This window comes from Malaclemys terrapin, chromosome 3, assembly GCF_027887155.1.
Source record: "Malaclemys terrapin pileata isolate rMalTer1 chromosome 3, rMalTer1.hap1, whole genome shotgun sequence".
NCBI lineage: Eukaryota > Metazoa > Chordata > Testudines > Emydidae > Malaclemys > Malaclemys terrapin.
Genome location: NC_071507.1, coordinates 99,584,074 through 99,610,820, shown reverse-complemented (window position 1 = coordinate 99,610,820; position 26,747 = coordinate 99,584,074). Strand labels below are relative to the sequence as shown.

Sequence of the window (26,747 nt, the reverse complement as noted above, 5' to 3'; positions counted from 1 at the left end):
TAGAAACACTAAGCCTTATCTCTTGAGACATTTAAAACTAGACTAGACGGGCCTAACGCACCAGCACACATACTGTAGGGAATAACCTTGCTGTGTGAAAGTGTTTATTTCTGCAAAGATAAATAAATAGACTGTTTTTTAATTATCTAAGAATGGAATGCCTAGTCTTTAGTCCTGGCACTATCAGGATTCAGGACAGGGAATGGGACAAAAACAGCTTTAGAGGAACTGATGGATGAACTCTTGCTGTGCATGGATGATGGCTAACTTCCATTCTCATTTTCCTGGACCTCTCTGTACTGTTCAAAACTGTTGACCATGAGATACTGTTTTCTCAGATGAGAGAGGACTAAAAAATGGGTTGAAGACCTTCCTAGAGGGATGCACCCAATACGTAGTAATGGGAAACTGTTCCTGTGACACTTCCTGGGAGTATCCAGGACCATGAGGCACATAGCTGCCACCTGCACTTAGTGTGAGGAAGCCTTGTCTGTGCCTGCTGTGGTTCAGCTCCCCAATTCCACCAGCCCCAGGCAACAAAAGCACTGCCCTCTAGTCCTTGAAGGCCTCATTGTCTCTCTACAATTGGTGCACTTGGTGCACTCTAAGCTGTAAGCCCTCTGAGGGTCTCCATGGAGTGTCCAGCCCCAGGCCCACTGGACACTTGCACAGTGGTACTGGAACAATTTTTATAGTGGGGGTGCTGAAGGTGGAAACATGTATTTGGGTTTTTAATACTGCTTGAAACCAAAGGGTGCTGCACATTGAATATATGTCCTTCAATGGCTATGAGCTAATATGGTCAGGGGCATACTTGGGGCAAACCTAAACCGCTGACTACCAGAAGCAGGGAATGGAAGAGAGGGGCAGATCTTTGTTCTGTTGCCTTGTTCTGTACGTTGTCCCTGAAGCTCTGGTACTGGCTACTGTCAGAGACATGATACTGGGCAAGATGGACCATGGTCTGACTCATTATGGCAGTTACATTCTTGTAGAGTATTGCTCACCCAAAATCCTTGCAGTGCTTTACAGCCAGGCTTGGCTGTGATTCTCCTTTCATGAGACAAGTATGCTGTCAGCTTGTCCCAGGTGAAGGATTCAATGTGTTTCCTTACGCTCCAAGATATACCAGAATAATCTTTTATCTTTATTCATGAACAGGACACTCCCTGCTCTGTTTCATCTAGTAGATTTTCTTTCTTATAGATTTCACAATCTCTTATTTCACATCTGTTCCCTCCTGCCTGAAGGGAATATTTCTAAGGCATGTCACCTCCTGGTGACCTGCCTTAACTCCAAGACCTTAAGAACATAATGTTCAATATAGGTTCATAATTATTTAAATATTATTCATAAATACATTTTCCAATGATTATGTCAGCCAGTGGGCTACTACTGGGTCTCATGGCACCCCTCAGTGAACTATTATGTATATCCAACCCAGGAAATCCTTATAAAACCCTATTAATCCCATGTTCTCTCCCCCCCCCCCCCGCCCCGCCTGTTGGCAGTAATGGGTCCCTGGGTCACAGTACCTCCACCACTAGAACTCTCACTTGTGGAGTCCCACAAGCAGGGCTGGCTCTGGCTTTTTTGCCGCCGACCGCCCGGGGGGGGTGGGGGGGGACAGAGCCGGAGCCCTGGGAAGAGGGCGGCGATCTCCCCCTGGCGGCTGGGGGGAGGGCGGCCGGAGCCCTGGGAGGAGGGTGGTGAGCCCCGGCGGGGGCTCCGCTCTCCCCCCGGCGGCCGGGGCCGGAGCCCTGGGAGGAGGGTGGCGAGCCCCGGCGGGGGCTCCGCTCTCCCCCCGGCAGCTAGAGCGCAGGGGGCAGGGCGGCGAGAGGGCGGCGAGCCCCAGCCAGGGCTCGCCGCGCCGGGGGGAGAGCCCCAGCCAGGGCTCGCCGCTCTCCCCCCGGCGGCCGGCGGCCGGGGGGAGGGCGCCGGGGGGGGAGGGCGGCCAGAGCGCCGGGGGGAGGGCGGCGAGCCCGGCCGTGGCCCCGCTCTCCCCGGGGGCCGAAGCGCCACGCCGCCCCCCTCCAGGTGCCGCCCCAAGCACAAGCTTGGTGGGCTGGTGCCTGGAGCCGGCCCTGCCCACAAGGACCATTCTCTCTCTGGTCCTGTTCAACATATACATGCAGATACTAGCTGAAATAGTGAGACAACATGGACTCAAGCGCCAGCAATATGCAGATGACACAAAGTTCTACTTATCCTACATCACATATAGTCATAGCACTAGCACTAAGATGGCTCATTGCTTGGATGAAATCAACTCATGGATGAAGAACAGTTGGTTGAAACTGAACCCAAGCAAGACAGAGGTGATGCTGGTAGTCAGAGGAAAGCACTTTGAAGAGTTTGCATCCATGTTGCAGTTTCATTTGTTTGAATACTCACACTCACAAAGAGTACTCCTGCATTCCTCACAAATGCTAAGCTCTCATATATAGTAGCATCCACAAGTAATGCTTTATACTATCTCCAGTTGGTTAAGAGACTCTCTCTCATCCTGGTGGACGATGATCTGGCCTCAGTTATACATATCAGCATCTTCTGTCGGGACTACAGTGATGTAGTATACCTGGACATGGAGTTTCCTAAGAGCTGATGATAGCTTCAAGTAATACAGAATGTTTATAAATCCACTGCTTAGGCATAATGGAGGAAAGAAGGATAATTATACACCTCACCACTGTCCGCTCTAAGGGCAAGACAGACTTTGACCGTGCCTTCTCTAATATAAATACATTGTGTGTACATTTAATCCTTCCCCCTACCCCTCAAAAATTACACTGCATGCCCAATTTTGACCCCGGAGAGAGGACGAGAAAAAGAATAAACGTTAGTCCAGGGGTTGGCAACGTTTGGCACGCGGCTCGCCAGGGTAAGCACCCTGGCGGGCCGGGCCAGTTTATTTACCTGCTGATGCAGCAGGTTCAGCCGATCGTGGCCCCCACTGGCCGCGGTTCGCCATCCCGAGCCAATGGGGGCGGCGGGAAGCGGTGCGGGCGAGCGATGTGCTGGCCGTGGCTTCTCACCACCCCCATTGGCCCGGGACAGCGAACCGCAGCCAGTGGGGGCCGCGATCGTCCGAAGCTGCCGCGTCAGCAGGTAAATAAACAGGCCTGGCCCGCCAGGGTGCTTACCCTGGCGAGCCGCGTGCCAAACGTTGCTGACCCCCTGTGTTAGTCACATCCAGTAGTGCACTACTGGAAGGTGCTCTTGAAATTCTCCTTTTAATCTATTGCATATGCAATTACTGGCATTCATCACACAAGGGTTTTTTATCAGTTGGAGCTGGCCAATATTTAGATAACTCTTTTTCCCATCCTAAATTGGTATCTTTAACCTATCTCTGTGTGATGATTCTTGGGGTATCCAGGACTGGGAGTCACCTTATTAACTCCTGCTTCCAATGAGATGGAGTCTTTCTTGTGGTAGTAGGATGTCAGCTCCCTAACACCACCTAGGTGCTCCAGCCTTTTAGCTACTCAAGTAGTCTGCTGTGAGCTATGCCAGCCCTAACTTTTCCTTGCTGATTAATAGTAGTAGATGCACCCTAATAGCCAAGTCCCTTTGAATCATTCTCCTGTGACATTGAGCCCCTAATATTGGCTACTCACAGAAATTATAGATTACCTGCACTCAAAAGTGTAGTGTATCTCAATTAACTAGTTTTACCTTAAAACAGTGGTTCTCAAACTAGGGCCGCCGCTTGTTCAGGGAAAGCCCCTGGCGGGCTGGGCCAGTTTGTTTACCTGCCGCGTCCGCAGGTTCGGCCGATCATGGCTTCCACTGGCCGTGGTTCGCTACTCCAGGCCAATGGGGGCTGCAGGAAGCGGCGTGGGCTGAGGGATGTGCTAGCCGCTGCTTTCTGCAGCCCCCATTGGCCTGGAATGGTGAGCCGCGATCAGCTGAACCTGTGGACGCGGCAGGTAAACAAATCGGCCCAGCCCGCCAGAGGCTTTCCCTGAACAAGTGGCGGCCCTAGTTTGAGAACCACTGCCTTAAAGCATCTGTGACAGAGCACCCTGCTCACTGAGATTGCAGTAGCACAGAGAAGACTTCAGGCTTAACTGGAATCAATCAACCTGTTACTGGTGGGGATTACTGACACTGGGTGGTAATTGCTGGGCTAGTGAGACAGATGGCTCAGTAACTTGGAGGATATATAATTGGGAGGAACAGAAAGCAGGGGAGAGCCTAAAGGATGAGCTGGATGGAAGAGAGCAGCTATGTGAAAGGCTCCTTCTGTTGTATATCTGTGCTATGTCCTGTGTTGTTTGAAAATAGAGGATTAAAGGTGCCATAGTGGAAAAGAAACACACTGTGTGGGTTTGTGACTGAGAGAAGACAAAAATAGGCCAGGCAAAACTGCTGCTCGCTGGGGAGTTGAAGAAGCACCCTGTGACACAGCACTCATGAGCATTTATAAAATAAAAGTAGATTTCTTTAAGAAAGAGTAAAGTTTTAACTGGAAGTGAGAGAAAATGGTGGAAACAAGTGGTTACAGAACAAAACAAAATTTTTAAAATGTGAATCTGGGTCTACACTTATCAGTAGTTAACTGTCTTATGCAATACAGTAGCCTCTCTCCGCCCCCCATCCCAGCCCCCAGGTTGTTACAGAACTGTCTGGTTTCACAAGAACCAGGATCCAAACATTCTGTTATATTGAAACTGTCTTTTGCCTTATTCATAGCCAGGGTGATCTCTTGCCTGCTAAAATATTCCTTTTTACCTTCAAGTGGTTTTGATCATTTGTAATTCTTTGATGGTTTTCTGTTGACTGTTTGGGGATGTGGAAAGGGTAGAAATGGAACCTTGTGTTACCTCACCAGCTGACTAGGGAGGGATGACAGCTCCCTCTTACCAAAATGGGTCATCCTTGAGACACATTACTTCCTGGTGGCTACTTTCTACTCTAAGTCCATAAAGCATACTTTCAATATAAAGATAAATTCCTTAAATATTACCCATACATGCATCTTGCAGTGATTATGAATCTTCATAAGTTACAAGCTTTCTGTAGATACCTTATGTGCTACTCTGTGGATAAAATATCCTATAAGATGTGTTTTCTGCAGTGAGCTTGTCAGATCTGAGGTGAGAGTTTGCAAAGAACGAGGGATCCTTTGCCATCGGATTGCCACCTGTGTCACTCTCCCCTCCTTTGTTTCTCTGGGTTCCCTTACTTAATATTATGTTAGATGATCAATAATTTTTATTTTATCCATAGACTTACAGTTCTCACATCACAGAATCATAGACATGTAGGGCTGGAAGGGACCTCAAGAGGTCGGCTAGTCCAGCATCCTGTGCTGCGGCCGGGCCAAGTATAAATAGACCGTTGCTGTCAGGTAATTGTCTAACCTGTTCTTAAAAATCCCCAATTACAGGGTTTCCACAACCTCCCTTGGAAGACTATTCCAGAGCTTAATTAACCTTATAGTTAGAAAGGTTTTCCCGGTATATAACCTAAATCTCCCTGTGACAGGTTTGGTCACAGAGAACCCTTGGGACTGTCACCTGACATGCTTAGATTACCTCTGAGCCTGTTTTCCCTGCCAGCTTGGGACTCCAGAATTCTGCCTTATTGAGCCAGACATGCTAGCCTGCTGCAACAGAGACTCATGTCTCGTCCACGCCCCCAAAGCTGCAGACTTTAACCAAAAACTGCTCAGCAGGTCACCTATCTCCAGCACCCAGACAACCAGTTCCCAATGGGCTCCAAACCCCAAATAAATCCATTTTACTCTGTATAAAGCTTTTACAAGGTAAACTCATAAATTGTCTGCCTTCTATAACACTGATAGAGAGAGATGCATAGCTGTTTGCTCCCCCAGGTATTAATCACTTACTCTCGGTTAATTAATAAACAGAAGTGATTTTATTACATATAAAAAGTAGGATTTAAGTGGTTTCAAGTAATAACAGACAGAACAAAGTAAGTCACCAAGCAAAATAAAGCAAAAACATGCAAATCTAAGCCTAGTACATTAAGAAACTGATTATAGGTAAAATTTCACCCTCATAGATGTTTCAATAAGCTTCTTTCACAGACTAGACTCCTTTCTAGTCTGGGCCCAATCCTTTCCCCTGGTATAGTCCTTGTTAGTTCCAGCTCGGGTGGTAACTAGTGGTTTTCTCATGACTGGTAGCCCCGTTTGTTCTGTTCTACCCCCTTTTATAGCTTTGGCACAAGGCGGGAATCTTTTGTCTCTCTGGGTCCCCACCCCTCCTTCAAAATGGAAAAGCACCAGGTTTAAGATGGATTCCAGTATCAGGTGACATGGTCACATGTCACTGTAAGACCTCATTCTTCATTACCACAGGCTGGCCCACGGGTCCACAAGAAGGCTTACTGGTAAATAAACCATCTACAACCAATTGTCCTAGTCAATGGGAGCCATCAAGATTGTAAACCACCATTAATGGCTCACACTTTGCATAATTTCAATAGGAGCACAGAGTTATACTTTATATTTCTAGCTTCAGATACAAGAATGATACATGCATACAAATAGAAGGAATATATTCAGTAGGTTATAATCTTTGTAATGATACCTTACAAGAGACCCTTTGCATAAGGCATATTCCAGTTACATTATATTTACACTCATAAGCATATTTCCATAGAACATTATGGAGTGCAGCGTCACACTCCCTTGCTGCAATTTAAGCCCATTACTTCTTGTCCAGGCTTCATAGGACAAAGAGAACAATTGATCACCATCCTTTTTATAACAGCCCTTAATATATTTGAAAAATATTATCAGATCCCCCACTGTCATCTTTTCTCAAGACTAAACAGCCAGATTTGTTCACCTTTCCTCATAAGGTCAGGTTTTCTAAACCTTTTATTGTTTTTGTAACTCTCCTTTGGGTTCTCTACAATTTGTCCACATTTTTCTTAAAGTGTGGCACCCAGATGTGGACAAAGAAATTCAGCTGAGTCCTCACCAGTGCCAAGTAGAGTGGGACAGTTATGTCTCATATCTTACATACAACATTTCTGTTAATACACCCCAGAATATTATTCTTTTTTGGAATTGTATTACATTCTTGACTCTCATTTATTTGTGATTCACTGTAATCCCCAACTCATTTTCAGGTGTACTATCACCCTGCCAGTTGTTCTGAAATGTAGTACTTTGCACTTGTCTTTGTTGAATGTCTTCTTGTAAATTTTGGACCACTTCTCCAATTCATCAAGGTCATTTGGAATTTTAATCATGTCCTCCAAATTGCTGGCAACCGCTCCCAGCTTAATCATCCACAAATGTTATAAGTATATTCTCCACTCCATTATCTGAGTCATTAATAAAAAATATTGAATAGTACCGGACCCCTGCAGGACCTCACTAGATATGTCCTTCTAATTTGACAGAGAAGATTGATAGCTACTCTTTTAATATGATCTTTCAACCAGTTGGGCACCCTCTTTATAGTAATTTCATCTAGATCACCTTTCTCTAGTTTGGTTATGAGAATATCATGTGAAACAAATAGAAGGAATATATTCCTTATATATATTTTTTTGCTGATACAGACTGACATGGCTACCACTGGAACCTGTAAACTACGTGTAACTGCACTAATGGAAAGATTAAGCCAATGTAAATCCAGTGTTATTGAGATAAGCAGATCCCCAGGACCTGATTCTCATTTACATCCACCGTACACCACTTTGATAGTGTAAAGATGTCTTAAAATGCAGGTTAATTTTATTAATAGATTTATAGACTTTAAAGCCAGAAGGCATTGATACGTAGGCTTGGAATACCAGTAAATTGACCGGTCAAATAATGTCACTTGACCATCTATTATTTAACAACAGTAAAATATTTCAGCAAGAATGCCCTGATGTAGACAGCAGCCTGTCTTTTTGGTTACATCATGGTGCCATCTATTAGCAAGTCTACTTAAATGTCTTGATCACTAACTGTACCACATGCTAAGGCCACCTGTTGTGAAAAAGGTGAACTAATTCAAAGTTGAGCATCTTGATTGGTTGGAATCTTCTAGAATAAACATATGTATGTATGTCTTTATTGTACACCAGGCCGTCTATGTACGTGGCAGTTTACAACGCACATTAAACAAGTTAAAAGACGCTTGCCTCAAAGAGTTTACAATCTAAACTGACTAGACAAATATACAAAAAATAACTCAGAAATGAACTCCCCCAACACAAAGAGAAAAGATGCACAGCCATTAAGCTGCTGGAGGAGTTGGCCTGTTGCCTAGCTAGCTTAAGTGCATTTAAAAATGACTTTTTCTCTTTATAGTTGCTATGAGTTTGTTTTTATTTCTGTTTAATTTCATTTTTCTCTTTCGTAATACTTCAGTCTTGAATTCACTTTTAACTTAACATTACTAAAAAAGATAGCAATAATTATTTCAGTTTTTAAAATTTCATTTCATTGTGTTTTGCATTTTTCTGAGTTAAAAATCACTCAGTTAAATAACTTAGTACATATGCTTAGTTACAAAAACTATCTAAATCTAAGCCTATTGGAGACCATGACGTCTTACTCTTTTTTTGTTACTGTTCTGCTAACTTAGTGCTTTAAAATATGTGACCATTTTTGACATTATTTGACAATATTTGACTGGTCAGTTGACCAATTATTTTTGGACTGGTCAAATGCCCAAATCTACTATTATGATAATCTAAACTGACCTCTTTCATAACACATGCCATAGAACTTCACCCAGAAATTTCTGCATCAATCCAGAACCTCAGTTTGAGCTATCGTTTAGAAAGACATTTGTTCACACTTTCAGCCTCTTCTGCCAACATGATGTAGAGTGACCTTAATATAAATGAGAATCGGGCCCATTATCTCTAGGGTCTGAGGTAAAAGCCTAAATGATGTGATTTATGTGCACATATTGTAGCTTCTTAAATTGGCTGCTGCTCTGGCATGCACTAGCAGACTGTGTGTTTTTTGTTTGTTTGTTTTTTTAACTTGATTCACAGCACAAATTGTAGCATAGGGCAGGGTCAAGCTCTCTTTCTTTGTTACTGACGATGTATGGTAGGGTGACCAGATGTCCCGATTTTATAGAAACAGTCCTGATTTTGGGGTCTTTTTCTTATATAGGCTCCTATTACCGCCCACCCCATCCCGATTTTTCACATTTGGTGTCTGGTCACCCGAGTGTACGGTGATGGCCATAAAAGCTGGCAACACTAAAAATCCATTTGACAAACAACCTGAAGTTGCAGTAATTCTTGAATTGTTTTGCAGACTACCCTATCTCTAATTACTTTTTTGTCAGCCTCTTAATATGATTAAGATCTTTTGGATGTATGAAGACTGTTTTTAAAGCGTAAGTTGAAAAAGCGTCAGGTCAGGATAACATACCGGTATATCTCTTCTAATTCAACAAACCATCAGTTAAGCTTTCTGGTCTAAGCTGTGAGGAAGTTCTGTTGAACCATAGATAGTGAATTTAAATCAAGAGAAAGAGGTGACAACTTGTTCTAATCTATTAAGAAGTGATATTTTTATCTTGAAGCAAACATTTTACAAGGAAACTTGTTTTCCTCACGAGAAAACAGAGTATAGTTTCTTGCTACTCCTTTTGTGGCCTGTGTTTCTGCCTCTGCACATGTGATGCTGATTAATGAGTTATGCATGTATAATCACAGCAGAATGTAGTTGGTTTCTGCAACAGAAATGCTAGAAGCAGGACTTTTATAATAATTTTGAAAGTTTTAACAGAACACAGGATATATTATCTTACTAGTTTTAAAAATAGCCACTTCAGTTTACTTTTTAGGAGAATTTTTATTTGTTTAGAAAATAATTTATTAATATAATATTTAATATGTTTTTATTGTTAATACTGTGTTGACAAAATAGCTATTAAATCAAATGCTTTCTGATTTTCCTTTCAGCATTCTATTTTAGATTGAGTAATTCTTTGTTCTTTGCCAGAATTGATAAAGACTGAATTGGAAAACTGAATTTGGCATTTACTAGACTATGAAATCATGTATAGGTTAATGCCATTTTTCATAAGCAATATAAGTAAACCATAATCATGGCATTCTTTCTAGGCCAATTACCAGAGCTAGTAGACCCTCTCAACAGGATCGTCATTGTGTTGAGCACACCTTGGGACTTCAGTCATTAAAGACTTGGAGTGAAATCTTGGTCCCATTGAAGTCAATGGGAGTTTTACCATTGATTTCAGTGGGACCAGTACTTCACTTCTGAGGTGATGAATGCCTTCTGTGAGATGCTGATTGGCGTTAACTCCCATTGGAGTGGGTGTTGATAGCACTTGGCACACTACATAATTGGGCCCTAAATTCCTCCCCTAAATATCCAAAATGTTCCAATTATCTTAGTCATTTTAACGGGTGCTTTTAATCAAACATCTCAGTGTATCAGCCATGATGTAGCACACAGGTTTATTCATTTTAGTGAGCAGGAGAGTCTGCAATAGGTTACACATTCAGATTCTGAATGACAGCCTACTGAAGTCAGTGAGAATCTTTCCAATGATATCAACAGACTTTAGATCAGGCCCACAGGGAGGAGGTTAGGGTTGCTAACTCCGATTTGCCAAATATGTGTTTTTTTGAAAATCTGCGCTATCTCTGTTGTAGAAATAAAGAACACTTTTTCTTCCTCCCTACCAGTGAAATCTTGACCAGTGGAAATCTGGGTGGTGGAAATAGTCTATTTCTTGATGCAAAGAGTATTTTTTTATTGATATTACAGAAAAGATTGTCCTTATTTGCAGAAATATGTCAAGAAGAGACAATTGCTATTTCTTCTCTGGAAGCTAAGACTTGCATTTTGCAAGTTGGACCTGTGCCTCTCATGCCCAGCAAAATCTAACAGGGCTAGGTGTGGATTATGAGTGGTCTGCTGTTGGATGAATTTATTAATGCCTCCCTGTGCCATGCCAGTTAGTCAAAAAGTAGTAGTCATTAAGCCCACAACCCTTGACATTTAAAATTTTGTCAGCTGTCACAGTATTATTACCTTTTTCTTTTTGGGTAAACTTATTGAATCTTGTAGCAAAGTCATTTTACCAGGTAGAGTCCTCAGACTTTCTTGACTGTTATCAATCTGGCATACATCCTGTGTGGCATGAAGATAGCACTATTTTGTTGATGATGATGATGATGATTTCCCCCTAATGACAAACAAAGGTCAAGTGTCCATGGTGATTGTTTTAGATCTGTCTGCTGTCTTTGACTTTGAGATCAAGTATTGTTGATCTCTCTGTTGAACCCCTGGTTAAGGTTGATCTGTTCTTTCCTTTCAGATCTCAGAGGCCAGTGTTGGACATTTGTTTATCATGTGGGCTTCTGTTACCCCTCTTGTTCAATATGTTTGCAAGACAATTTTGGCCATGTTTCAGTCAATATGCAAGTGATGTGTAACTCTAGTTTACAAAACCCAGATGGCATGGTCGCACTGATGTCCCCATGACAGAGAAGGACATGGATGATTACAAGATGGGTGAGAAAATATCATCCTGTAAGTTTAGTAGTCTGCAGTAACTGCAAGGCATGTTATTTCTGATTATCTCACTTTTCTAATGAGCATCTGTTGCTGCAGTAAAATTTTTTTTTACATTGTTTTCCTACTGTTAAGTGGTATTTGTTGCTATCTAATACATACCTGAAATTTTGTGACTTATTATAGAAGTACTGATAGTATAAAAAGGAGCAATGATTAATAGACTTTAAAGTTATTTAGAGAAAGAAGCCCTGAAAATTGTGAATTAATTCTACAAATACTGGAGCTATCTTTTATATTTACATTCTATACATGACCAGGCTATTTTAAGTTCTATAAAGGTAATGCGTACAGGTAGCCATAAAGTATAATTTGATCACCCTAATTTTTCTTGCTGGATCGCCTAAGAGGATTTTTTTTGTCTTTCACTAAGCTTTCCAGTCTGATTCAGCACAACATATCTGAGCCCATATAAGGCTATAGATGCTGCCTGTACAGCAGACATTATTGGAGAAGTATATAGTGATGCCTTTAGTTAAGGTTGCCAAACACTTAATTGGTGTTGGTTAGCCAATTATGATCTGCCACTTGTTAAAGGACTGGAGCTATATGTTGCTATGCCTGAGGGAAGGAGGTACAGAACAGGTGGAGCAACAGGACCATCTGAAAAGGACCACCAGTTTGTAAACTGGGGAAGGATAGCTCGGTGGTTTTGAGCATTGGCCTGCTAAACCGAGGGTTGTGAGTTCAGCCCTTGAGGGGGTCACTTAGGGATCTGGGGCAAAATCAGTTCTTGGTCCTGCTAGTGAAGGTAGGGGGCTGGACACAATGACCTTTCAAGGTCCCTGCCAGTTCTATGAGATAGGTCTCTCTCCCTCTCTCTATATAAGTTGACCACTTAAAAAGAACAGGAGTACTTGTGGCACCTTAGAGACTAACAAATTTATTAGAGCATAAGCTTTCGTGGACTACAGCCCACTTCTTCGGATGCATACAGAGTGGAATAAATATTGAGGAGATATATCAATATTTATTCCACTCTGTATGCATCCGAAGAAGTGGGCTGTAGTCCACGAAAGCTTATGCTCTAATAAATTTGTTAGTCTCTAAGGTGCCACAAGTACTCCTGTTCTTTTTGCGGATACAGACTAACATGGCTGCTACTCTGAAACTTGACCACTTAAGGTTCTTTCCTTCCCGTGCCCCTTGATTTTACATTATCTCTGTCAAGTTGTCTGAGTGGCTCAAGAGCATGAGTACCAACCTTAGGGCACACTGGTAAGAAAAAGGACACAAACCCCAAACTGATTGATGAAATCTAAGTATAGAACTCACAGTCAAGTGTAAACTCCTCAGGCACTCTACCACTCTAACCATAGAGTCACAGACAGTCCCCTTGAGTACTCCAATCTATCTTGCTACCGAGGCAAGCTTGCCTTTGTGACCGATGGTCCCTTGCACCAAAAATCACAACAATATCCAGGTTACCCCCCGAGCCCCAAAAGACCAGTCACTTACCCCAGATCAATTGCACTTTAGATCTTACACCAAAGACAGCGCTTGTAGTTAACTAAAGATTTATTAACTAAGAAAAAGAAAGGAGTTATTTACAAGGTTAAATCAGGTAAACATATACACACAAATGAGTTACGGTCTTGGGGCTAGTCTACACTGACAACGTTAAAGCGCTGCCATGGCAGCGCTTTAACATGGCTTGTGTAGTCACAGCAGAGTGCAGGGAGAGCTCTAAAAAAACGACCTTGACGAGGGGCGTAGCTACCAGAGCCGTGCACTGTTTATACTGGTGCTTTACAGCGCTGAAACTTGCTGCGCTCAGGGTGTCTGTGTGTTTTTTCACACCCCTGAGCAAGAAAGTTGCAACACTGTAAAGTGTTAGTGTAGACAAGCCCTTAGATTCAAAAGGCGGTAGTGGAATTTGTAGTATGTGCAGACCAGCAGGAACATATGTCATCATCACTACAACTGCTACTCTCTGTAGGTGAAAAATCTGTGAGGTGGGGAGTTCTATCCTGTCATATACCAGGAACACAAGAAATATGGTATTGTTCTTTAGAGATAAAAAACTTACTTCCAAAACAGTTTATATCCTATTGCTGCTGAAGTGTTTGTCCCTTGCTTGCAATGATCGGTAGAGATTTGCTTTTAAGGATTATCTTTTCAAAGGCAGGAAAGAATTTCACACGTCTTAGAGTGCCACTTGGTTGTAAACAAAGTATGTAGCAGATGGTGGGAATGCCATTTATAACCAGATCAGTGTGCTAACTGACTGAATTCCCTTGATGATGCAAGACAGAGATTTTGCTTATGTGCATTTACAATCTCTCATTTTAGACATTATTTTACTGATCTGAATATAATGAATATTTGGCTACTAAATGTTATGTTATCTATTACTTTCTTACTTTCAATCTCTTATTTTTTCTACAATAGTTAAGGTTAAGATTTTGTCACAGATATTTTTAGTAAAAGTTACAGACAGGTCACGGGCAAAAAAGAAAAATTAACGGAAGCCATGACCTGTCTGTGACTTTTACTAAAAATATCCCTGACAAAATGGGATCTGCGGGTCCCCACACCGCCTGAAGTGTGGCAGCTGTGCATGGACTAGGAGCCACCGTCAGCAGATGGGAGTTCCGGGGTACCTCTGCTGCCTGCAGCTCTGGGGGTCCCCCGCTGCCCGTGGGGGCTGGGAGCTGTGGGGTTCCCCCACTGCCAACAGGGGCTGGGAGCTGCAGGGTACCCCTGCCACCTGCAGTGCAGGGGGCCGTGGCGCTCGGGAGCTCGGGGGTTCCCTTGCCACCCACAGCAGTCGGCTGCCTGTGGGGTTTGAAGCTATGGGGACCACCAGAGGCGCGAGGGAGTACCCCATAGCTCCCTACCTCCGCGGGTGGTGAAGGACCCTTCAGCTCCTGACCACCGCAGGCTGAAGTCACGGAGGTCACTGGAATTCACTGATTCCATGACTTCCGTGACCTCCATGACTAAATCGTAGCCTTAACAATAGTTAATGCACGCATGTAGCATTTTATATTTCTCCATATATGTTGTTGCCCTGTAGCAGAGGCAGAGACAGAATCCAATCCTCCAGGGCAGCATTCAACAATGAGGCCATCCTTTCTTTCCTGAAGGGAAGTGGTGTTGCCTTATATATCAAAGATACATACATTTAGACAGGTTGAGATGGAAATAGGAGAAAGACTTGTTGAAAGTTTCTGGGTAAGGATAAAAGGGGTAAAAAACAAGGTGATGTCATGGTAGAGGTCTGCTACAGACCACCTAACCAGGACGAAGAGGTGGATGAGGCTTTTTTTAAACAACTAACAAAATCATCCAAAGCACAGGAGTTGGTGGTGATGGGGACTTCAACTACCCAAACATCTGTTAGGAAAATAACACAGTAGGGGATAGATTATCCAACAAGTTCTTGGATAAGGTCTCAACTGGAGTATTGTGTCCAGTTCTGGGTGCCACATTTCAGGAAAAATGTGGACAAATTGGAAAAAGTCCAGAGAAGAGCAGCAAAAAAGATTAAAGGTTTAGAAATCATGACCAGTGAGGGAAGATTGAAAAAAATAGGTTTGTCTCTGGAAAAGAGAAGACTGAGGGGGGACATAACAGTATTCAAGTACATAAAAGGTTACTACAAAGAGAAGGGAGAAGAATTGTTCTTCTTAACCTCTGAGGATAGGACAAGAAGCAGTGGGCTTAAAGTGCAGCAAGGGAGGTTTAGGTTGGACATTAGGAAAAATTTCCTAACTGTCAGGGTAGTTAAACACGAATAAATTGCCTAGGGAGGTTGTGGAATCTTTGTCATTTGAGGTTTTTAGGAGCAGGTTAGACAAACACCTGTCAGGAATGGTCTAGATAATAGTCCTGCCCTGAGTGCAGGAAATTGGATTGGAAGTCCTCTTGAGGTCCCTTCCAGTCTGATTCTTTTCCTGCAGTCCCCTACCTCCTTTACTACAGACCTTCCAACTTCTGCAATAAATGAGACTGTGGTTTTATAGACAACAGCCTAATTCACAACACAGCCATGATTCATTTTAAGAGCAGGTTCATCCTGTACACTGAATGAAGCAAAGGCAGACATCAGCTACTAGAGCTGATGGTGTAACCCAGGGGTAGGCAATCTATGGCACGTGTGCCAAAGACGGCACGCGAGCTGATTTTCAGTGGCACGCATACTGCCTGGGTCCTGGCCTCCGGTCCAGGGGGCTCTGCATTTTAATTTATTTTAAATGAAGCTTCTTAAACATTTTAAAAACCTTATTTACTTTACATACAACAATAGTTTAGTTATATATTATAGACTTATAGAAAGAGACCTTCTAAAAACTTTAAAATGTAATATTGGCACGCAAAACCTTAAATCAGAGTGAATAAATGAAAATTCGGCACACCACTTCTGAAAGGTTGCCGACCCCTGTAACCACTAGTAGTTGTAGTTTGTCATGCTTTGTGTAGACCAGCCACTAGAGGGAGATGTGACACACTTTGTCAACAGGGTTCACGTACATTTGCTGACAAAAGAGAAATAGTGAGACTCGAGAATCTTGAGTTCCATCCAAAGCTTTGGAGAGAAATGTGCTTTAGTAGCCACGGACCCTTTCACTAGTTACCCTCAAGCTTGACTCCTTCTGCTCATTGCCTCCACCAATTTTTCTATTTTTCCTACCCCTGGCTTCTTTCCCAGTCTCTGTTCCTCAGGCTTCTCATTCCAGTTCCTGTCTCCTTGCTCAGCCAGTCCCAGTTACCCTCTTCCAACTCATCATCTAATCTGTCTCTCCCCTCTCACCCTCTTCACTCAATCTCACTAGGTTCCTTGTCCCAATCTACTCTTTTCCCTCCCTGTCCTCCAATCCAGCTCTTGTACCTTCTGCATTTGAGTCAGATGGCTTCCTCCTCTACTTTGCCTGGGTGCCAGCTGGGGACTCATTGGGAGCCCAGGATAGACAGGCTCCCTGCTCTTACTTCTGGGGCCTGGCTCTGACACTTCCCAGGAGCACTCAAGGCTGCGAGGCACCAAGCTACCACCTGACCTTAGTTTGAGGAAGCTTGTCTGTGCTTGCTGAGGGACAGTTCCCCAACTCTCCTGGCCATGGGCAACACAAGCACTATCCTCTTGGCCTATGCAGACCCTGCTGTTACTCTACAGGTTAGCAATAGTCATACTCCAACTCCATACTCCCTCCAAGCAACTCCCTGGAGTGTCCAGCCCCTGGTCTACCGGACGCTCAATATTGACAGATTTGTTGCTTCCAAAGGAACAGTGTACTCCAGCTTACCAGTTCCACTGAGGGCCGGCTCCAGGCACCAGCTCACCAAGCTTGTGCTTGGGGCGGCACCTGGAGGGCGGTGGTGTGGTGCGGTGGCTCCGGCCGCTGGGGAGAGTGGAGCCGCAGTGGGCTCACCGCCCTTCTCCCAGCGCTCTGGCTGCCGGGGAGCGGAGCCCCGGCTGGGCTCACTGCCCTCCCCCCCGGCGCTCTGGCCACCGGGGAGAGCGGAGCCACAGTGGGCTCGCCGCCCTCCCCCCGGCGCTCCGGCTGTTCGGGCAGAGCAGCCCGCGGCCGGGCTCGGCGCCCTCCCCTGCCGTGCTGGGGGGGGGGGGGAGCGGCAGGAGACTTTTTTGCCTTGGGCGGCAAAAAAGCCAGAGCCGGCCCTGGTTCCACTTACTCAGATCATCGCTCCACTGAACACACAGCACTTAGATATGCTTATAGTGAAATCAAGAATGTTTATTTTAAAAAGCAGAGAGTCAAGTAATCACAAGTAGAAGTATTGGAAACAAATAGCTACATATAAAACAAATTCATAACATGCATTCTGGAATTTAGGCTTAATTAACTAGATACTCTCATGTCTTGGAGAGTCAATGCTCACCCAAATCCTTGCAGTGTTTTACATCTAGACTAGGCTTTGATTCACCTTTCGTGAGGCACACTGATAACTTACCTTCTAGGTGAAGGATCCAGTGTGTTCCTTTGCCTCCTAAGACATGTCTTGATTCATAAACAGAAGGGGATAGGAGTAGGGAACTCTGTGTAAAGTTAGTTATTCTCACTGTAAGTGACCAGCTGAGCTTTCCCGTCCCTTCTTCCTTGTGCTGCAGATGTTTGGCTATTCCTGCTGTCCAAAGCAGCAACAACCAGATGGTCTCTTTCCAGGAAGCAGGTGCTTTCTCCTTTTACCTCTACTTTTTTGAGCTTATTGCTGGTGATGGCATACTGAAAAATGAAGGGAATAAAACAGGGGCCCCAAACTCTAAAACAATACATATGCACTGTTTGAACACCAAGACTAGACTTTCACTCACATTCATCCTTGTATAAAAAATATGTCAATGTGTTTTGATTTAGCTTTGATTAGGTTCATTCACAGTGTGATCTTACAAGTTGATCATTAAATCCATTGTGACCTGTATAAAATATTCAGTGTGGAATCTTATTCCCCATGGGCCAATCCATTGAGGTCATTTATAGGGTAGACTATGACAGAGTGAGAGTGCTTAGATTTAAATAATTCCTTACTGCTGAATTTCATCCATAGCTTTTTGAATGTAGCTTCCTATATTGTCTCTAAATTATTATACTAGTCAAATATTCTTGCAACTGTAATATTTCTGTACTTGCATTGCTGAATTAGTGCCAATTCAAATTCTTCTTTTCACAAAAAATGTTTTAATTGACTTAACTCATGCACTTGTGGTTTCAGTTCACTGGTTATATTGGTAGGGAGTGAGAGTTGGACCTAAATCTTGTTGGTATGCACTACTTTTAAATTCAACTGACATTTGAAAATGATCAGCGTAGAAATACATATAAATGTGGATAAGCTAATGAATGGAATTTTGCTGAAAGGAAAAACAGCAGATCTAAAAGTTTTACATGACTTGACTACTGATATTAAAAAGTATGTTTTCCCCAAAGTGTTTTTAGTGAAAATTATCAGTGTTGACAGTGAGAGACTGATGACACAAAGTAGATTCTATGACTTCTAAAAAACAAAGTCAATGACTGAACAAATAAAATGCATTTTTACTTCAGATTTTTTTTTAAAGTTGAGCAGTAAGAATGATTGCCTATCATTATCATTGTGCCCTGTTATTTTATTCTTTGTGAACTGCAGCTATGTTAGGATGCAGAAACTGTTATTTTCCTCGTTCTTGAAGGTAAGGAAACAGAGTTCTTAATGATCATCACATTATTTCTAGGCCATTACATTGCTTCCCTTGTTCTCACTGAAGTCATCTCCAGTAAACTGAGTACACAAAACATGGCTAAAGACTTCTGCATGTAACTTTTTATTACATTTTTGGTTTAGTCCGGAAAGCAACTGTTACCTGGGAACCCAAGTACCAGAATCTCAAATCCATTTCACATCCAAGCAGGCCAAACTACTTACAAAAACAGACTTGTCCTTGACCAACAGGGGTATAGTACTCTTAATTCTGAATCTTCCTCGGTGAGTCTTTCCTGTAAAAGGAATCATAGAAAGTTGATAAGGGAAGCAAAAGGACAAGGAGAAATATGGCCAGCAGAAAACAAAAAGAATCCTAACAATAGTATTAATCCACTGGTTTTCAAACTGGGGTACACATATCCCTAGGGGTACACGAGCTCTTGTCTGCCAGAAAAATCCTGTATCCCTTGCAGACCATTTTTTCCCCTTCTGTTTTCATAGATATATTATGAGTCCCCTATTTCAGATGGGGTTATGTAGCAGATTACATTATTTGAAAACCACTGTATTAGTCAATTACTAGATGGATATGTTAGAATAATAATGCTGAAAAGGCAGAAATATTTAATAAATATTTTACCTATAGTTTTGGGAGGGAAGAGATGATGTAGTCATATCATATAATGATCATGAAATACTGTCCAGTAGTAGGTTGGGAGGATGTTAAACAGCAGATACTAAAGTTGGACACTTTTGAATCAGCAAGTCCATAAAACTTGCACTCAAGGGTTTTGAAAGAGCTGACCAATTTGCTTGCTGGACAGTTAATGTTGTTTTCAATTAATCTTGGGGAAGTTCCAGAAAATTAGAAGAAGGCTAATATTGTGCTAATATTTAAAAAGGGTTAAAGGGGATGACCAGGATAATTACACTAGAACCTCAGAGTTATGGGCTCCTCAGGAATAGAGGTTGTCTGTAACTCTGAACTGTCCATAACGCTGAACAAGACATTACGGACTTCAGCTACTGGAAGGGTGGGGCGCTGGGGCTTCAGCAGCAGGGTGGGAGGGTCAGGGCTTCCGGTGGGGTGGGGTCAGGGTTTCTGACCCTCGGGAGCACCAGGGCTCAGGGCTTTAGATCTGGGGGGAGTGCTGGGGCTCAGGGCTTCAGCCCTGTGGCTCTGCTCCTGGTTTTAGCCTCACATGGGGTGCTGGGGCTTGGGGTTTCAGCGCCGCGGCTCAGTTCCCAGCTTCTATCCTATGGAGGGCGCCAGGGCTTGGGGCTCCCCAGGGCTCCACTCCTGGTTTCAGCTGGAGCGGGGGTGTCAGGGATCATGGGCTCTACCCTTACAGATACTATAGAAAATTCAGGAAACAGCATATGAGCACTATAGGACAAAATCTAACACCTTTTGTTTGCTTACGCAAAACTTGGATTTAGGTCACCTTTGCCTTGAGGATTCCGTCTGAGACATTGCCTTCACTTGCCCTTCACTATGCTCCAGAGACCACTGTCATACATGACACCAGACTGCTGACAATCCCTATAGCAAGAAGACCCTTATACACTGCTGTTGACACAGTCTACAGAATTTAGCACTGAAATGAGACATATTTGATCCCCAACGTATGCATGCACTTTTCCTCATACCAGAGTGACAGCACTCCCAACCTGCTCCAATTAATCACTTCACCATTCAGTACAGCTACACCTAACAGCTGAAGTGCATGCAGATAAATGCAGCAAATCAAATCTGTACAAATGGCACATTCTCTTAGTCATTCTTCATGTTTATTTATGGCACTCCCTCTCACTGAACTATTCTCAGTGGCTATTGACAGCTGTAGGGAAACATTTAAAGCTCCATTATGGGTGTGGCCTGAACCTTAATGTATTTCCTGGTTTTCAGAAGTTTGTTTGCTTCAGAAGTTTGTATCTGTTCATTTTCTGGTTTTCAGAGGTAGACACCCCCGGGCAATCTTAACTCTGTGTTAACTAAGTTTTGGCTTTCAGTTACCAAGTCAATTCCCAAACTGGAAATGCTGCCCAGGAGACTATGAGAGAAGCTGCTAATATAGCCCATATCTTACCTTCCATTGGGATTGTATGGTTAAGTTAATGGTTCATCTTTTTGTACATTTTCATGTAAAATGGATAAAGCTTTTAAATAAATGCACAAAAGGTGTATGTGGGTGGAGCCAGGTGCCAGCAATGACAGTCACTAAGTAGGTAAACTGCCACTGAGAAGATAAGCAATGGCTAATGTAGCATGTCACTGAGGAGTAGGAAGTGAACTCCAGACTCTTGTTTCTGTGTGTCTAAGACATTAGACATAAGAATACCCAAATCAAGAGGACTGGCTTATTTAAACGGCAGGGGTCTGGTCCCAGAGCTCAAGCTTTGCACTGCTCAACCAGTCGTCAGGCTCATTTTAATTGTTTTTCCCAGGCCAATATCGTGATATCATAAGGAAAGCGTGAAATCCTTTCTACCACTTACTTGCCAAAAAATGGATGACATGAAGAAAGCCTTAACAAATTTAGAAACTGAAGTAGCAAGCTTGCTAGAAAATGATTGGTTACATAACAGGTTAGTGATGAAGGATTAAAGAGAAAAGCTGAAAAAATTAAACAGTTGAGATCAGCAAAGAAAGTAGACACTTTGCAACCTGTGTCATAAAGAATGACAGGGATTTAGGGAAAAGAGTAAAAAAGGTGGCAAGGTATTTGCAGAAACTGACAAATCCTGAGAAACACTAATGAAGAATAAATGGATCTATTGAAATTTATGGGATTCATGGGGAAGATTTGGTTCCAAGTATGGATGAGGAAAAGGCTCTTGTATACACTGAAGGCTCTAGCAAGATCCCTATGTGAAGCGTTAAGGAGATAGTGTAGGCACCACTAATGTACTGTTAGACCAGTTTGTCCTTTCTGTATGTTACAAGTGGCCAAAAATAAAGGAGACTTATTTTACAGTGGGGAAAAGGTTGTATGGCCTTTCTCAAATTTAGCTCGCTAAGCAAAAGCCAAAGAAAGGAAATGAACCAAATAAAAATGTTTGCAAGGGAGGGAAGCAACCCCAGCCATCATTCCCACCAAAACAGTTTGTGAAGTGCAAGGTCTACACCTATCTTTTATGGTGTGGAGGAATGCATATGGAACCACAGTATGGATGAAAAATTACTTGGAAATGACAAAGCAAAACCGAAAAGGAAATAATGAAAATCTGACATCTTCATATAAATTTTTTAAGTTATGTTACAAAAAGCTGTATGGAAGATCAGCTCTTTTAGTAGGTCTCGTTCCTTACCCCCCCCCCTCCTCCCATAGCTATTGTGTAGAGAGTACTCTCAACTACTGTATTATTCTCCCTTTTTGAGAAAATTGTTAAATTCTTTAGCTAGGTTGCAATAACTCAAGATTTGCTGAAATATAAAATATTGAGTGAAAACAGGATTGGTTAGTATTTTGGTTTTCATTGGTTAGGAAAATATTAATTAAATTCCTTTCTTTCCACCCCAAATAGCGGTGGATGATTTAATGTTTAAACATTGAATTATGTGAATTTTTTAATTGTCTTTGGGAATGACTCCTGAACATCTTTTTTATTATTGAATTAATCTTTTTCTTGTCCATAAATACTTAAAAAAACTAAACACACATATTTAGACCAATAAATAAATAAATTAAAAATTGGAAGACAATCAAGTTGTCCTTGAAGTTGTTTTTTTAAACTGCCAGATACTTCATTTATATTTCCAGAGGGAAACATAAGAACATGCAATTTTTATTTATGTATTTATTTGATAATTTGGGTGTATGTGAAAGCATGATGCAGTAGTTTACCCCACCCATCCCATGAAAAGGTTAATATTGGCCTGAGAGGCCAATTAAGCTGCCTGCTTGCACCTGGTCTAATTAGAAATAAAGCCCAGCTGGGGCAGGACAGAGTTTGTTGGTCCATAAGGAGCTGAGTAAGGCCAGTTGTGGGAGGAGGCTGAATAGAAGTATTCTCTCTGGGAAGATGCCTAAAGGAAGTCTGAGAAGGAGAAAGGCCAGATAAGCTTCTCCAGGGGTGGGCTAGAAGCTTAGCTGGAGTCTCCCTGAACTCCTGAGTAAGGGAAGGAGTGGGCCAGCCCTGGGATCATGGGATGGGTAAAGGCACAGAAGGGTGGTCAAAAGTGTGCCTGAGATGGAGTGGGTGTCAGATGAGCCGAACTAGGCTGAAGGTTTGGTTTTTGTATATGTAATTTTAGGACTTCAGTGAAATAGTCTGGATAGAGCACCACGACAGTCCTATGCCTGCAGTAGGTAAAAGGATAGTGGGATGAAACTGAGGCACAGATGCTGAAATGCCACCTCGAGCTAAAAGGGGATGTGTTGTGGTGACACCTTGCTATGCAAAGGAGTTGTTTAGGGGTATGTTTGTATGGTAGTGGCACAGCCGTGGTGCTGCAGCTGTGCCTCTGTAGCATAGATGCTTCCTGCGCTGACAGAAATGGGTTTTTCAATTGATGTAGCAGTTCTCAAACTTATTTGACTAGGTACCACTTCTTTGTGTGTGTGTGTGTGTGTGTGTGTGTTGTTATTTATTACCCTCCCTCCCCGCCCCCGTACGTATACCACCACCCAGCTCTGAAGGCAGAGCAGGGGCTCCTCTGAAGGCAGTGCCATGCCAGCAGCAGCCCAGAAGTAAGGGTGGCAATGTGAAAAGTAACATTGATGAATATCACTTTTCACAGTAGACTTAGCCAGTGATGAGCTGCCAAAATCTTAACAACCGGTTCCCTCCTCCTCACCCCACGAGGAGGGTCGTGGTCTGCCCCTGCCCCCCAGTACTTCTGCCCCATTAAACCCCCTGCTTCCTTGACGTCCCCCCGGGACACCTGCTGCATCCACCCCCCCTTCCCTGTCCCCTGACTGCCCCCCGCTGCCCCATCCAACCCCTCCTCTCATTCCTGATAGCCCCCCGGGACCCATGCCCTATCCAACCACCCCTTCTCTCTGTCCCCTGACTGCCCCTGGAACCCCTGTCCCCTGACTGCCTCCCACCGCCCCATCCAACCCCTGTTCCTTCCTGACTGCACCCCGGGACCCTTGCCCCCATTCAATCCCCCGGTTCCCTGCCCTCTGACCACGCCCCAACCCCTATCCACCACCCCGAACTCCCCTGCCCTCTATCCAACACCTGCTCCCTTACCGCGCTGCCTGGAGGTGGCTGGCGGGCTACAGCCGCGCCGCTCGGCTGGGGCCAGGGCCGGTTGGCCGGGGTGGAGCAGGTCGGCCGGAGCCGCTCGGCTGGGGCCAGGGCCGGGGCCTGTGTGAAGCTGCCGCTTGCTTCTCAGCCCTCCCAGGCTTCCTGTGTGAACAGCTGGTTCGCGGGAAGCAGGGAAGGGGGAGGAGAAGAGGGGTGGAGCGTTCATGGGAGGAGGCAGAGGTGAGCTGGGGCTGAAGGCGGTGCGGAGAGCTGCTGGAGCTTTACCGGTTGTTAAATTTAAAAGCCCTTTTAGAACCGGTTGTCCCACATGGGACAACCGGTTCTAAAAGAGCTTCTAAATTTAACAACCGGTTCCCGCAAACCAGTGCGAACTGGCTCCAGCTCACCACTGGACTTAGCTCCCCATTGCCACCCTTACTTCTGCGCTGATGCTGCCACCCTGGGTTGACAGCTGGAGCCCCACCACCTCCAGGTGAGGGATTGGGTGGGTTGTGTGTGTGTGTGGAGAGCCTGAGCCTGGGCTCCTTCCCATGAGGGATTGAGGGGTAGAGGGAAGGAGAGCCTGGGTGGTGGGGCTCTGGCTGTCCCCTTTATCCGTGCCTCCTGGATGTGCACAGCCCTTCTGCATGAGCTCCAGCCACCTGGGGCTGACAGCCAGGACTCTTTTAATAATAATAATAAAAAAGGCACACAGCTTGCACCTCCCTTAACACATTCTTGTGCTTCACTTGAGAGGTCTGCCCCACAGTTTGAGATCAGCTGATGTAGTTAATCCACCTCTTCGAGAGACAGCAGCTAAGTTAACAGCAATATTCTTCTGTCAACCTAGCTATGTCTACGCAGGGGGGTTAGGTTGACTTAGCTATGTAACACAGAGTCTGATATCTTTCACAGGCCTGAGCTACATAGCTAGATTATTGTCATTTTTAGGCATAGACCTAGCCTAGATCAATTTTGAAAGGAGCAAAAATAATGAACATCATGAATACTGAAACCTCTAATAGAGCTGGCATTCTGTTGTTCTTCACCGTTGTGCATATATGCATGTACAGCAAACTCAGTAAAGAAACTGAAAGTGGGGTAGCTCTTTGGTAATTCACTAAAATTCTGCTAAGTATCTGCATGTCTGTGCTTGCACTCTAAGTATTATTAAATATAGAATGGAATATCTTTTGACATTCTGTTAAGAAGATGTGGTAGAGAAAATGATCCTGTTAATGAAAGATCAAATATCTTAAAGGAGATGCCTGAGGCTTTTTATACTTGATAGAGAAAGAAGAGAAAAGTGAAGATTCACCCCAGAGAATACATCTGTCTTCCAGTTTGTGAAGATGGCTTAGGCTATACCTTATAATATACAGAGCAGAATACACATGCAGATTGTACTGAATTTTTATAATTCAACTCCCAGGAAGAGTTACTAGTAGTATGTATCAGTGTAGTATTTGATTAAACAGTGAAGAATCATTAGTTTTAACACCACTTTACTCTTACCTTCTTATTAGCTGCAAGAATAAAGAGTTTAACAGTAAAGGATGTCACCTACTAATATTCCAAGAATACCTATTTGTGCAGTTGGTATTTATGTGATTAGAGTTGGGGCATAAATAATTAGATGCTCACTATACTGAAAATTCAGGCAATCATATACCATAGAATTAAAAATGCAAAACAAAACTGTGAATCACGAGGCTATGATCAGATTATCTAAAATGTCACATCTGTTGAGTGGTCCTGGAGATACAATAAATCACAAAAGGAAAAGCTTAAGTGGTTTGTATAGTCACCAGAACCCCAAGAAGAAATTATAGATCTGAAATTCAAATTTTGATTTTTATATATTATCAATTATTTGCACAGCAATATAAATACACACACAATATAATATATGAACCATTCCAGGATTTGAAAAGTGCACTCATCCATAGCAAGTGGGAAGATTTCCCATGCAAATATGGGCCCCTGCAATTTTCAGTTTCTGCTGGATATCTGCTTTCATCTAAAAAATAAAAATAAAAATAAAATAAACCACCCCCCCCACACACAAAAACCAGTTACAATAATGGTTGTGAAGATAATTTTCCAAGTATAAACCAAAACAGTGTTGTCATCCTGAGTCTGTAGACATACAGCTCTAGGTCCTCTGCTGCTACTCATAGGAAATAGAAGGAATGTGTTGTAAGGAAGGGGCCCAGTCTTTTTTTTAAACCCACATCATCAGAATTAGAAAAATGTTGAGAAATTATATATTAAAAACCCCTATGAACTAGAAAGATTATTTAAATAAGATATACTTTATTTGAAACCTTTTGGAAGTATAAAAACCCTTCTCTGAGATCTTGATTCTGCTGCTGTGTAGATCTCAGAGCGCTGCTGATCAAGTGGAGCCCTGTGTGGAGCACCCTGCATGTTACATGATCTCAAGCCTGCCCATGTGCAGGAGACAAGCCCTCACGGAGATGCAGTGAACTCCTCACAGAGGAGCACACGACTCTAGAACAATGCAAGGAGGCGGATTCTGTCTCAGGTCACCTTTCTGGCTGACTGAGGTAGGCTGTCCACACCTCAGATGTGCCTCTTCTTCATCAAGGTTGTCTGTGTTTGGGGTCATGGTCCTCAATGTTTGGGGCCAGGGTGCTTGTGGTGCAGCTGCCACGTTTCAGCAGGTCCCTGCCTGGTCCCAGTCTCATAGGCTGCTCCTATGCTTGCAACAAGTAGGTTTAAAGGAATTTGTGGTGGTCATCTTTCACATGTACCCCTTCACTCCTGGATCACACAGCCATATGGGAGGAGGTGCCATGCCCCGTTCCAGTCATCATCATGTCCCTTTTACTCTGCA

The 26,747-nt window shown here is 43.4% G+C and overlaps 1 protein-coding gene across 2 annotated transcripts in view; it reads left to right on the top strand.

Moving 5' to 3' along the window:
* Window positions 1-26,747, top strand: part of ADGB (androglobin) — a 206,653-nt gene that overhangs the window by 2,011 nt on the left and 177,895 nt on the right. The gene's annotated exons all lie outside the window — the stretch shown is intronic.